Raw genomic sequence first — 13015 nt, forward strand, 5'->3', positions numbered from 1 at the left:
CACAAAAGTGATCCCAGCACTTGGGGTCACACGCCTTTAATCCCAGCACTAGGGAGGTGGAGACAGGAATGATATGGCTGGGTGGAGGAAGGAATATAAGGTGTTGGAGACAGGAGCTGAGGGCGGTCTGAGGATTTGTAGAGATGGGTGCAGTCTGAGGATTTGTAGGAACAGGATCGCCTCTTTGGTCTGAGCATTGGTAGAGGTAAGAACTCTAGTGACTGCCGCTCTGCTTCTCTGTTCCTTCAGCTTTCACCCCCACCCCCATAGATGACTCTGAGCTTTTATTTTTAAGACCAATTAGAATTTGTGCTCCACATCCCTTTAAGGGGGCTGCCCATCTGATTCTTCCCACTCTGGGACTTAGCATCTAGACGGACAAATTAGATGAGTTTTACCCAGTTTATGTGTCTACCTTTAATCTTGCTTGAAAAAATTATTATTATTATTTTATTTATTAGATTTTTTTTTTAAAAAAATATCAATCCAAATTCCCTTTCCCTCCCCTCCTCTACACACCCTCCCACCCCACCACCATCCAATCCTCAGAGAGTGTAAGGCACTTTGCTTTGTGGAAGGTCCAAGGCCCTCCCTACTATATCTAGGCTGAGCAAGATATACATCCAAAGAGAATAGGATTCCAAAAAGCCAGTACATGCAGTAGAGATAAATCCCAGTGCCACCGCCAGTGGCCCCTCAATCTGCCCCAGCGATACAACTGCAACCTCGGTGAAAAAAATATTTAATGAGGTGTTTTATTGAGATAACAAAATGCATTGGCTAAAATAGACGAACTCACACCAAGAAATGAGAACTGTTAGCTCATTTATATTCTCATTTCTTCCAAAAAGGATTTTAGTAGTTTGAACTATAAATAAACATCTCAAGATGAAAGGAACCGGGTGAAAGAAACTAAAGGTGTCGGAGGGGGCCAGGCGACGTTGGACACAGGTACCCAAGCTGAAGTCCTCCTGGCTCTTGCGAATCTTGCCTGTTCTACTCATCCATATATCCTTAGCATCTTCCAGAGTCTGAGAAATTATACATATTCAAAAATGAATGGATGAAGTGACTCACAAAAATGGATCCCAGCAGGAAGAGAGAAGATTGGAATTCACAAAGCAGTATAGGTATAGTATAAGTCATTTGTGCAGTGAATATGTTACTGAGTCTCAAGCTCTTTCCCCTGAGAGAGCACTGCTGGTTTATATTTTCTGTTACAGTTAGTTTAGGTGTAAGCATATTTCACATATCCAGTACAAATGGCTGAAAATAAACTCATCAGTATTCATATCTCTTTTAAGTAGAGATCAATAGTAAATTTAAATTACTTTCCAAATGTACCTATATATAGCTAATAACACAGAAAAAAATAATTACACTTCCTCTGATCTTCCGCTATGCACACTGAAATCTGGGGAGCCTTATAATTCAACTAAGAAAGATTCAAAATAATTTGGGAACAATATCTGTCCTATTCAGTGTTCACTGAAACCTCAACACACTCTCCCAGAAAGAGAAAATCTCAATTGAAGAATTGTCTAAATCAGAGGGTCCTGTGGACAAATCTGTGGGACATTTTCTTAGTAATTGATATAGGAGGGCCCAGTCCACTATGGATGGTGCCATCCCTAGGCAGGTTGTCCTGGGTTATGTAAGAAAGCTACCTGAACAAGTCCAAGAACAAGCCAGTAAGCAGTGTTCGTCCATGGCTTCTGCTTCAGTTCCTGTCTTAAGTTGCCCCGACTTCTCTTAGTGATGGTGTGTGACCTGGAAACATTAGCTGAAATAAACACTTTCCCTCCCCCAAGTTGTTCTTGGTCATTGTGCTAATCACAGTGTCGCAGTTTAAATGAAAATTGCCCCCATGGGCTCATATGTTTGATTACTTGTTCCCCAGTTGGCAGAACTGTTTGGGAAGGTTTAGGGGGTATGACCTTTTTGGAGGAGGTGTATCACTGGTGGCATCTTTGAGGTTTCAAAAGGCTTGTGCCATTCTTGGTGTGTCTGCTTTGCCTCCTGGTTTTTGAGCAAGATGTGAGCTCTCAGCTCTTCCAGGTACCATGACATTGCTCCCACATCATGGACTCTAAGCCTCTATAACTCAAAGCCCAATTAAACGTTTTATTTTATAAGTTGCCTTGGCCATGGTGTTTTATCAGAGCAATAAAAAAAGTAACTAAGACATACACCGCAACAGGAAGCAAACTGGGGCAGCTCTACAGCTGTCAGGTATTTGCCTATTGCTGTGACTTCATCTTGTGAGCAATGGATGGGTCACGGGTTACATAGCTGGAGCCCATTTTCTTCTCCCATGGGATAAGGACTGGTTCCCTACCACATACTCCTTTCTCCATGGCCATTAGTCCCATATTCCTTTCCCCCACAATGTGAACTTTGCATAGACTGAAATTTTCCACAGCAGCAACCCATTTACAGGATAATTTTCTATGCCCCAGGTGGTCAGCTGGTCAGGGGATAACACAACAGAATGGTTACAGAGCATGTGCAAAAGCCTCTCCATCCCTCCATGAGGTTAATCGGGGCTGTCAATCATAACAAGGTTTGACCTAGGGTTGGCCAGGGGATACCAGCAAGGTCACAGGAGGATTGGTGTATGGATACTTGAGGAAAAAGCTTTACTTCTCTGCTTGAGCTACTCATTTGACTTGGGGTGGTTGAAAACCATCTACCTGTGATGGCTACTGTTAGGTGCCAGGTTGCCTGGATCATGATGCTCAGATACAGGAGCAAACATCATTCTTAGCATTTTAATGAGATTAATACTTAAGCAGTTGTGGTTCAGGAAAGGCGATTACGTTCCATGATGGGACAGAGGGCTCACCCTGTCAGGCAAAGGTCTGTATAGAAGAAAGACTGACTTTTCTCAAGTCAGACAGAATTCTCCAGTCTGGTGGGCTTTCAACTTTAAATGTTTTCGCCTGGCTTTCCATTCTAGTGGAATTTGGATCTATATCCCCTATAATCCTGGGAGCCAGTTTCTTAAAATATATCATGTAAATGTATGCACACACTTAGGTACGGTTACTATTGCTGTGATGGAGCACCTCGATCAAAACAACTCGGGGAAGAGAGACTTTATTTGGTTTATGATTTCACATTACTGTTCATTGAAGTCAGGTCAGAAACTCCATCCAACAGGGCAGGATCCTGAAGGCAGGAGCTGAGGAAAGACCGTGGAGGGGTGCTGCTTACTGACTTGCTCCCCATGGCTTGCTCAGCCTGCTTTCTTAAAGAACCCAGGACCACCAGTCCAGAGAAAGCACTACCTACCATGGGCTGGGCCCTTGCCCATCAACACTAATTAAGAAAATACCCTACAGGCTTGTATACAGCCCTGTCTTATGGAGAAATTGTCTTAATTGAGGCTCCCTCCTCTCCAATGACTGACTCTAGCTGTGTCAAGTTGACATAAATCTATCCAGCACATAACATACATACACATAGTCAGTTGGCTGTTTCTCTAGAGGACACTGACCAAAATGCCATCTTTCCCACCTCTTAAAGTTAGTTACAAAGATGGGGCCAACTTAGAAAGACAGACAGACAGACAGATGGACTGGCAGAAGGAAAGACTGACAGAGTACAACAAAACATTCTCCATCCATTTTATAATCTTTGCTTAGGCTTGGGTTTCTGGTATCTGAAAACAAAGTTGCAGCTAACAAATTTTAATTTCTCCTTATTCAGGGTCAGTGACAAGGGATATCTGACCTGATCAAGTTAGTTTATAATAAACGCCACAGCAATTTTCACATAAAAACGAGTCCCAAACCACTGTAGTGCATCCTGTCTACATGTGACTTATAATAACATGTCCTTAATTTAGAATGCACTGCATTGTAAACATTCAAAAGGAATTTTCTCATGCATTGCATTCAGCCCCCAGAGTTCATCTAGGGGTAGCTTTGTCCTGTAGGGAGTGATGGAGTCAATCCACCAGCTACAAATGTTGCCGGGTAACCTGAGCACATGTGCACCTGCCTGGCGAAGCCCGTTACATTCATTCCTTCAGGATTTCCAGCGTAGGATGTCAGTTCCCAAGAGCTTTCCAAACGTCACAATAAAAGGGAGGCTCAGGATCCAGTTTACATCGTGGATTTTAGGACAAAGAATAACTCTTCCCCTTTAATATTTTAGTCCCTTGTATAACATTAGAACGAGACCTTGCTTTTCCCTATGGTGTTGTTGGTTTGACATCAGAATGAATCTGTCTTCCCCGTTGCTATGTTGCTTGTCCTGCTTAAGCTGAACACATTACCAGGCCACTATTCTAACCATGACTGTTTGGATGATCTTGACAGTCAGTTTTGTAGCCACATTTGCTTTAGAGAGGATGCTGGTTTTCCATAGGAGGAAGAAAAGAAAAGACTTCAAATCACTTATGACTGTTTATTAGGAGCAAATATTCAAATATTCAAACAACGCAACCAGAATTAACCTGTTTCCCTATGGAGAAGGGGCAAGACAGACACATTGCTTGGTTGTATTGAAAGAGAAAGAGTCAAACTTTGGAAAACTTCTGTATTCCAATTTAACATTTCCTTTACACACTTTAAAGTAATAGCCTCAGACTTAGCACTTGCTATAAAAGAAATTAAATTTACCAAAACACAACACCCGAATGGGTACAATTAAGCAAATAGTCTTAGTAGCCTTCCTGCATTGCAAATGTTAGAAGTCCAATGATCAGCTGCTAGATAGATATTACTTTCCACATTGTAAAATATTGTTCCATAACAAAACTTGCTGGGAAGGTTGGGGTAATGTCTCTAATACTGAGCCACCAAGATTCACCTTGGATTTTCAAAATCTGAATTACATTGGCATACTTTGTTTCCACTCTGAAATCTACACTGCCCTAGCCTTCCATCCACAAGAGTATTTGGAGGAACTGTGTATGTGTGCAGACACTACAACAGGGGCATAGAGTCTATGCTGTATTTTTCCACAGAACAGAAAGTGGTCACACCACTTTAGGTCATAACAGCCTGTGTTGTAGGTAAACAATCACCATTTATTCATAGACAGCTAACCTCCCCCTAACATTCTCATTGGCCGAACAGTTAACCTCCTGTCTCCGTACACATTGGTTCTCCACTGTGTAAATCCCTTTCTCGGTGAGAACACGAGAGGCTTGTAGCATCCACAGTCCACACAACTTAGTGACTTCCTAACCCCCTCTTAACCTCGTACCACATTGAGGAATAGCTGCACGACAGCCACGGGCAATTTCGCCACTGACAGTCGCCTTACGTCATCGTGGAGCGATGGATAACTTTGGCTCTTCACAAACTGAACAAGTATGCCTAAGATGTCAAGCCACACATTGCCATGGGCTTTTCAGTTCTAACTCAAAGACTAAACAGTTCTGTACTGAGAGAAAACACTGTGACACCATTTCATAGCTGGAAGGACTGCAGTTTGACCAGAAACTTCGCCCACATCTGAGTTCTATCTAAAGGCAGATATTTTGCATGCAGCCCACAAAAGAATCAATAAAATAACATCCAAGATTCATTACAGCCCAAGAGCTTCCTGACTAGATTAGCACTGGTGACGATGAAGAGTCAATGAGTCACGTGGAAGAATTCCGCTAACTCAGCAGCAGGGCTCTTCCAGACCATCATGGGTGGCCGAATGATGGCTGTGTCAAAGCCAGCAATCTGGAGCGGCCTTGCAGAACAGAGCGGGGGAGATGGAGAGTGTAAAGGACCTCACCCTCGTAGTGTAATCAAATGCTAGACATCTCAGAGAACCTACCATCTCAGTGATGTATCTTATTTTTCAGGTACCTTTTATCTGATTTTTTGGACTCTTCTCTACAAAGTCCCCAGCCAGCCCATTAATGTGTATTTTCTTGCCCCAGGGAAACCAGCCAGTCAGTGTTCTACAGTCCCATAAGCTATTTCCTCTCCAGACTTTCAAGGGTTCCCATTCTCTTTCAGAAGACTTCTTTCTCTGACCCATTGGAAATGACATCAGCTAAGCCTTTAAAGGTCACTGGGTCATCCTGTGCTTATACCTTGCCTGTATAATTCTGGAGGATTCAGGAAGACAACTGTGCATATGCAAAGCCTCCGTTTTGCTGTTCCCATCAGGACGCTGCAAGCACGGGGGGGGGGGGGGGGGGAACGGTGGGGGGGGGACGGGTGCTGGGCTGCCCTCTGACTAGCAGAGCCCTGAGAACACTTTCCACCTTCTAGGAACTAGAATGCAGCCCTGCTGGCTGGCAAGGACTTCCTACCACCTTAGCTCTTCATAGGGCGTTGGAGACAATCCTAGGCCAGTAAAGGAAAGGAAGGAGCCATGGAGCCGATTATCTGTTTTCTCCCCACCCCCACCTCCCCAGTTGATTTCCTCTCGATTGAAATATACTCAATAGGTCCATCCCAGTTTGCTTTCTATTGTTTATGATAAACACTCGGACAAAATGCAACTTGGGGAAGGAAGAGTGTGCCAGCATGACTTGTCAAACAGAAATTGATAATGACTAAGAGGATAGCTCAGTGAGGAAACACACTTGTTCACAAGCATACGTTAGACCCCAGTACCCACGTTAGAAAGAAAAAAAATGGGCATGGTTGTGTTTACTGGCAACCACAGCATTGAGGGAAGATCCCTATGAGTTTTTGGTTTAACATAATCAAGGGATTATGGCACGGAGTGATAGAGGAAGACATTATGTGTCTTTCTTAGGCCTTCACAGGTCCACAAGTGGGTACATGCAACACACACATACACTGCCAGCCCATATGTGCGCAAATTATTTTATGGCAATTCTATTTTATGACGGAAAAGTTCAGCACAGCTGGGAAAGATTATAACAACGGCATGTGGGTGGAGGAAACCCAGGGCTCATGTCAGCCATATGCTTTCAAAAGTAGAAAGGGAGATCCTGTTTTCGTGTGTGTGTGTGTGTGCGTGCGTGTGTGTTTGTGTGTGTGTGCACATGCAGGTGCCCATGCACCTGTGTGTGTGTAGAGACTAGAGGTCTTGCTTAAATATCATTTTTGAGAGCCACCTACCTTGTGTATTTGAGACAAGGTCTCTCATTGGCTGAGACTTCTAGATAAGGCTAAGTTGAGTAGCTAACAATCCCCAAAGAAAAGCAGTCATTGACTGTTTATGGCTAATTTATACTTGGACTCATAGCTAAAAGCCTCCAGATTGAAATGGTTCTCTGAATTCTGACCTTTGAAACAACCTAATGTCCCTGTGTGCTTCCCGTGCCCAAATTTAATTTTAAACAGTCATATTATAAATATGAATGACTTGGGTCAAGCACTCCTGTTGATCTGGGGAAAACATTATCACCCCCACCCTACTCCACAAGGAAAGGAGTACCAGTGGTGTGTGCCTCTGTGTGTACAATATATACACATAGGCACACAGATGCAGATCTAGACAGGTAGCTACAGATGTGGCAGCAGAATAAGGCAGTGTGTCAAAGTGATGGGGGAAATGGTTACAACTTATCCAGATTTAAATGACTATGATACTAGCTTAACTTTTACCACCTTGCTTGTAATTCCCAACAGACAGCCTTCTTGTAAGGGGGAGGACCCCCTCATATGGATGCCTTGAAGAGGGAGGACTCCCCTCACAGACGCTCTGAAGAGGGAGGGCTCCCCTCACAGACGCTCTGAAGAGGGAGGACTCCCCTCACAGCTGCTCTAAAGAGGGAGGACTCCCCTCACAGATGCCTTGTGTTGGAATCAGTCTGCACTATTCAGAACAACACCAGCTCTGCTGGTGGAGATTGTGGGTTCGCAGGGACATCTAAGCTTTCATTAAACTGGAAAGCAATCAAGTCCTTATGCCTACTAGTTATACATTTAGTGGTTCCACAAATCTGACAAAGTTTGTGATGCCATGGAGGACGTTTTCACCAAATCGTCGACGTAAATATGGAAGTCATCATCAAGCTTGAGGAAATAGACAGAGGGTTTGGCGTCTGCTTGGTGGGTGACCATGCCAGTCCTTTCCGAGCCTTCTTCTTCAGCACATTCCACTTGCTCGCCTACCAGGCTGTCCACAACTCCTCCTGGCTCCCTTTCTGCTGGAGGCGAATCATCTATGAGTCTGAAAGCGCCTTCTCCTCAACTCCAATGCATTCCAACCGTCTTCTGCCCAGTTTCAGAAGAAAAGAAATAAATTCTCCACGCTTTACAAGCAAGCACTGGGCGAACTCCACCCAGACCAGGAAAACAGAACAACAGATCTGTGAGGACGGCCCAGGTTCCTGTACCATCCATCCCCAAGACCCTCAGGTTGTTGCGGTTACCTTGCAATCAGGCATGATGCGGAGGTCTCCTTCTAGGAGCTGGTACATGTACAAGACGGGGTCTTTCTCATAGGTGATGTAAAACCATGTGTTTATGGCAGGTGCCCATGCCAAGACCACCCCCTCTACTCATCTTTAGAGCCACCCTCTGTCCCAAACATGTGCTCCACTGCTTTGCCAATCATTGTGTCCACTCAGTGTTTGTCGCTGATCCAAGATGTGGCAATTCTATCAGGGAGGACTTCAAGTGCAGACTCTCTTTCATCTTTCTTAAGTTCTAGTCCATAAATACAGTCAAATCCATCATATTTTATAAGATACAGGGAAGGATTCTCAGGCACCTGGTCCAGGACAGTCTGGTGACAGGCCTGTTGCCCTCTCTCCACCCATGCTGAATCCTGCAGTTTATTTGTTGAAACATGGTATCTTGCTGATCCTGGAGCTTTCCATTTTGCGAAACTATTTGGGCAGCTGGCTCCATCTCTTTCAGGCTGGCCACTATCCCTGCCTGTCGTGTATGTGTGTGAGCTGGGGATCCAAACTCCTGCTTCTCATGCTAGTGCAGGTAGGGCTTTACCAGCCTGAGTCATTGCCCAGTCTCTCCAGGGATTTTAAATAAGTAAAGCTGCATATCATTACAAATGGTTCTAATGAAGGGGGCGGGGCGAGAATACTAAAAAGCACGTTCGTGCTATGGTGGCCCTTGCGCTACTTCAGCAAGGTGAAATAACAGGGTCTAACAGCAGCCCCAATCGTGACCGTCGTGTGCACGTGACGTCCTGACGTGCACAAGTGGTATTTCCAGAAATCAGCAGCAAATGTCCGAGGATATAGAAGTGTCTGGTTTTGACTGACGTGGGAGTCCCAGATGCTGTTGGTATTGCCGCCATTTGTCCACAGCCATTCCTGGAGGAAATGCTAAGCTTCAGTTAGTGAAAATAGAGATATAGTTTCCTTCCAGTCCTTCATCGGGAGGGCTCCTCCCTCTCCGCCTAGCTCAAAATGCCTGCCAAAGCTTGCTTTTCCAGGAAGTCCCGCCCCTGCTGCTTACCGGGTTCCCGCCGTGATCCTTCAGTTTGTTTAGTGGCAACCGTTCCTCTTAGCATAGCTGCTGCTGTGATGAAACACTTACCAAAACCACTTAGAGGAGGAGAGAGTTGCTTGAACTTAACAGACAACAGTCCATCGTGAATGGAAGTCAGGGCAGGAACTCCAGGCAGGAGGCGGAGCAGAGACTAGAGCAGTGGTTCTCAACCTTCCTAATGCTGCGACCCTTCAATACAGTTCCTCATGTTGTGTTGACCCTCAACCATAGACTTATTTTTGGTGCCACTTCATAACTGTCATTTTGCTGCTGTTATGAATCATAATGTAAATACCTGATATGCAGGATATCCGACCCCTGTGAAAAGGTCATTTGACCCGCAAGGGGGTCGCGACCCATAGGTTGAGAAGCATGATCATCCAGGCACGCTGCTCACAGGCTCTCGGCTACCTTTCTGTTTCTGAAACTGCTCAGGCCCACCTCCCCAAGGATGGTACCTCACAGTGGGATGGGCCTTCCCACACCATCCTTAAACAAGATCTCTACAGGCCCATTTGATGGAGACAATTCCTTAGTTGAGATTCCTTCTTCCTGGGTCTGTATCAGGTTGACAAAAAGTGACATTAAGCTCGACTTTCAAATCACGTCATCTATTTATTTACCTGTTCCATGGCTTCCTGAAGGTAAGCCCCGCTGACCACCTTCTTTTCCATGTTGCCTGCTCCAGCCCTTACAATTATGCCCAGTGCCAGAAAGGGTTAGTGGACATTTGCAGGACAGACAGATGACAGATGACAGACATTTAGGCTGTCCTAAATTGAACGTTCAGATACACAAGGATGTCTCTTCTGGAAAGAGAAGCTTTGTCCCTGATTTCCATCAAGTGGAACTTGTTTCTATGGGTTTTCTTTCCTCCCTACAAAATGGGACTTCTCACAGGATAATGTTACACACTAGAGTGTGTGCCTGAATGCCACCCTGAGGAGTAAATGTGAGAGTCTCAGGAACCCATCCAACCTTGACTATAACAAGCAGTTGCTTTGTTTGGTTACATCACATTAAAGTATAACAAATTATTTGTAAAAATAGCCTCTCGTCTGCTTCTTTGAGATGCCATCCCAGGCTCACCTCAAACATCAGACCCTTCTGCCTCCACATCCCAGCTAAGACCGCTGCTACTCTTTACAATGTACTCTTACTAATGTCAATGTGGCCAGCCTGAGAAAAGGGACTGCCAATGAATTAGCGTCCGCCACTCAAGAGCAAGTAATGGAAACTAACCCAATGGTTTATCACATTATGCAGATGCAAACCAATCCCCTATTACAAGATATGACTTACTGTGCAGAAGCTGTTTAGAGGGCTGTGTGGAGTTTCATGAAGATGCCCTATTGCTTATTGAAAATAAGTTAGGAAAGTAAAACTGACTTCAGAGGTGAACAAATGGATGGCTTTCATACACAGTGATGCAGGAGCATGGGTAGCAGTAAGCGTTCCCAGCTAGAAGGTGTTGAATTAGAGAAGAGGCTAAAGACATTTCCCAAGAAGATGATAGAGGAGACACCCAGGGTGAGCTGTTCCAATATCTACTTGAGTATGAATTGACTTGTATCATGAAGAGGAGGAGAGATTATATGTGCTGTGAACTTTTAAAAAAGAGACTTCACACAAATTAACCAACAACGGCAAAAAATGTTAATCATTCCTATTTACAAATTATCTTGTAAAATAAACTCGCAAATGTTTGTAAAATACAGAACTTGATAAAGAAAACCAGAGAGAAAACACTGGGGCAAACCTCAAGTGAGTACAGGAATAACTCAGAGAACTAAAAAGGCGAGAGAGAGAGAGAGAGAGAGAGAGAGAGAGAGAGAGAGAGAGAGAGAGAGAGAGAAAGCTTATTGGCCTTCCCAAGGCATTTGTGTGAAGCAACCAACACAAAACAAAACAAAAAAATCTTTTAGTCCAAACTACTGTATTTTGAACAGAAAAATAAAAACAAGACAAAAACAAAGATGATTCAAGTCAGAAACAAGATGGAACTCATATTTTCTGAACATGTTGTAATACATAGAATGGGCATTCTCCCTTAGTCTTGTTCATGCTTCTCATTGGCAAATAGATGGAACATGGATGGTATTTCTAAGTGGCAGAGAGTTTGGATCTAGGGAACCTATGCTTGGTCTTGACAATAAACTGATAGAGAAATAACATTCTCAAACTTTTCTTGTACAAAGTTCTCACACTTAATTCTGTTCATGTTGATGGGATCTGGTTGTCAGGGCCTCAGAGTGCTGCTCACTGGCCTTCTCATAACCTTCAGCACCCACCCCCTTCCCCACCCACACTCACTCCAAGCAGCTCTGCTCATTCAGGGGTCTTATGCAGTGAAGTTTGCAAACCATGGGAATGAAAGAAAACATCCCAGCAGGTCTGACACACACAGCATTCCTTCTTCCTGAACATTCACTTCAGTGACCTGATCTAATACAAAACATCTGTGCTAACAGAAAAATGATGTGGGATGTCTCCCCGTATGCTGAAAATATGTTTTATTACCATTGGGCCAATAGCCTGGCAGAATAGAGCCAGGTGGGAAATCCAAACAGAGATACAGAGAGAAAAAGGGCAGAGTCAGGAAGATACCAGCAGCCCCTGGAAAAGCAAGATGTGAGGTAATGCCATGGCCATGTGGCAATACATAAATAGAAATGGGTTAATTCAAGTTATAAGAGCTAGTTAATAATAAGCCTGAGCTAATAGGCCAAACAGTTTGTAATTAATATTGAGCCTCTGAATGGTTATTTAGGAATTGGTGGATGGGAGAGAAATTTCCAGTTACTCTTGAGCCAGCTTGATGATCTGATTCCAGTGTCTTTATCCCAGTCTCAACTGCCTTGCACACACGTTCAAGGGCCCACCTAAGCAATGGTTGCAGCAACTCCAGCAGAGGTGGGACAAGAAAGGTATCTGTCTCACAGTTGGCTTTCTACTCATCTTCCAGAGATGTCAGGTAGGAGGTAGAGGCTGACCTCCTAGACAGCAGAGGAGTTTAGGCTTCAGGACCAGAGCATGCCCGTTGTTAAAGAGTATCATCAAACCACCAACTGGATGTATGTCATTCTGCAAACACATCTGAAATGTCCCTGGCTTCTCACAGCTTACATGGTAAAAGTTCATGTGACAGGACCAATAACATGCTGGCACATATAAGAGAACTCAACTTCAGTTTTATATTGATGATATGGAAAAAAAAAAGCAGTTTCCCACCAGCCACACTGGAGGAAAAACTGAATGACTTACGATTACTACAGGAATGAATGTGACAGAATTCTGGGACCATAAGGAATAGTTAGCAAGTGTACAACTGTCTACCCCCAGAAGGAGGTGAAAGGCCCTTCGAGAAGAACTTCCAGGCAGGAAAGCAATACAAATTATATTTTTCTGAGTGTTTATCATGTCTCATTTCTATTATTGATTAACTTCACACATTTTAAAATATGGTGTGATTTATTTTCTTGGTTTTAAACAAATTTTCATTTTTGTGCGTAACCTTGTACTTGGCATTTTTGATTTGCTTGTTTGCTGTTTATTTATTTGTTTTGAGACAGAGTCTCTTTATGTAGTCCTGGCTGTTCTGGAACTCACTTCATAGACCAGGC

The 13015-nt window shown here is 43.9% G+C and overlaps 1 pseudogene; it reads right to left on the bottom strand.

The window, feature by feature from the left end:
- Nucleotides 1-7859: 7859 nt before the first annotated feature.
- LOC119799795 lies at nt 7860-10066 on the bottom strand (annotated as a pseudogene).
- Between the last annotated feature and the right edge of the window lie 2949 nt (nt 10067-13015).

Source organism: Arvicola amphibius, chromosome 13, assembly GCF_903992535.2.
Source record: "Arvicola amphibius chromosome 13, mArvAmp1.2, whole genome shotgun sequence".
Lineage (NCBI taxonomy): Eukaryota > Metazoa > Chordata > Mammalia > Rodentia > Cricetidae > Arvicola > Arvicola amphibius.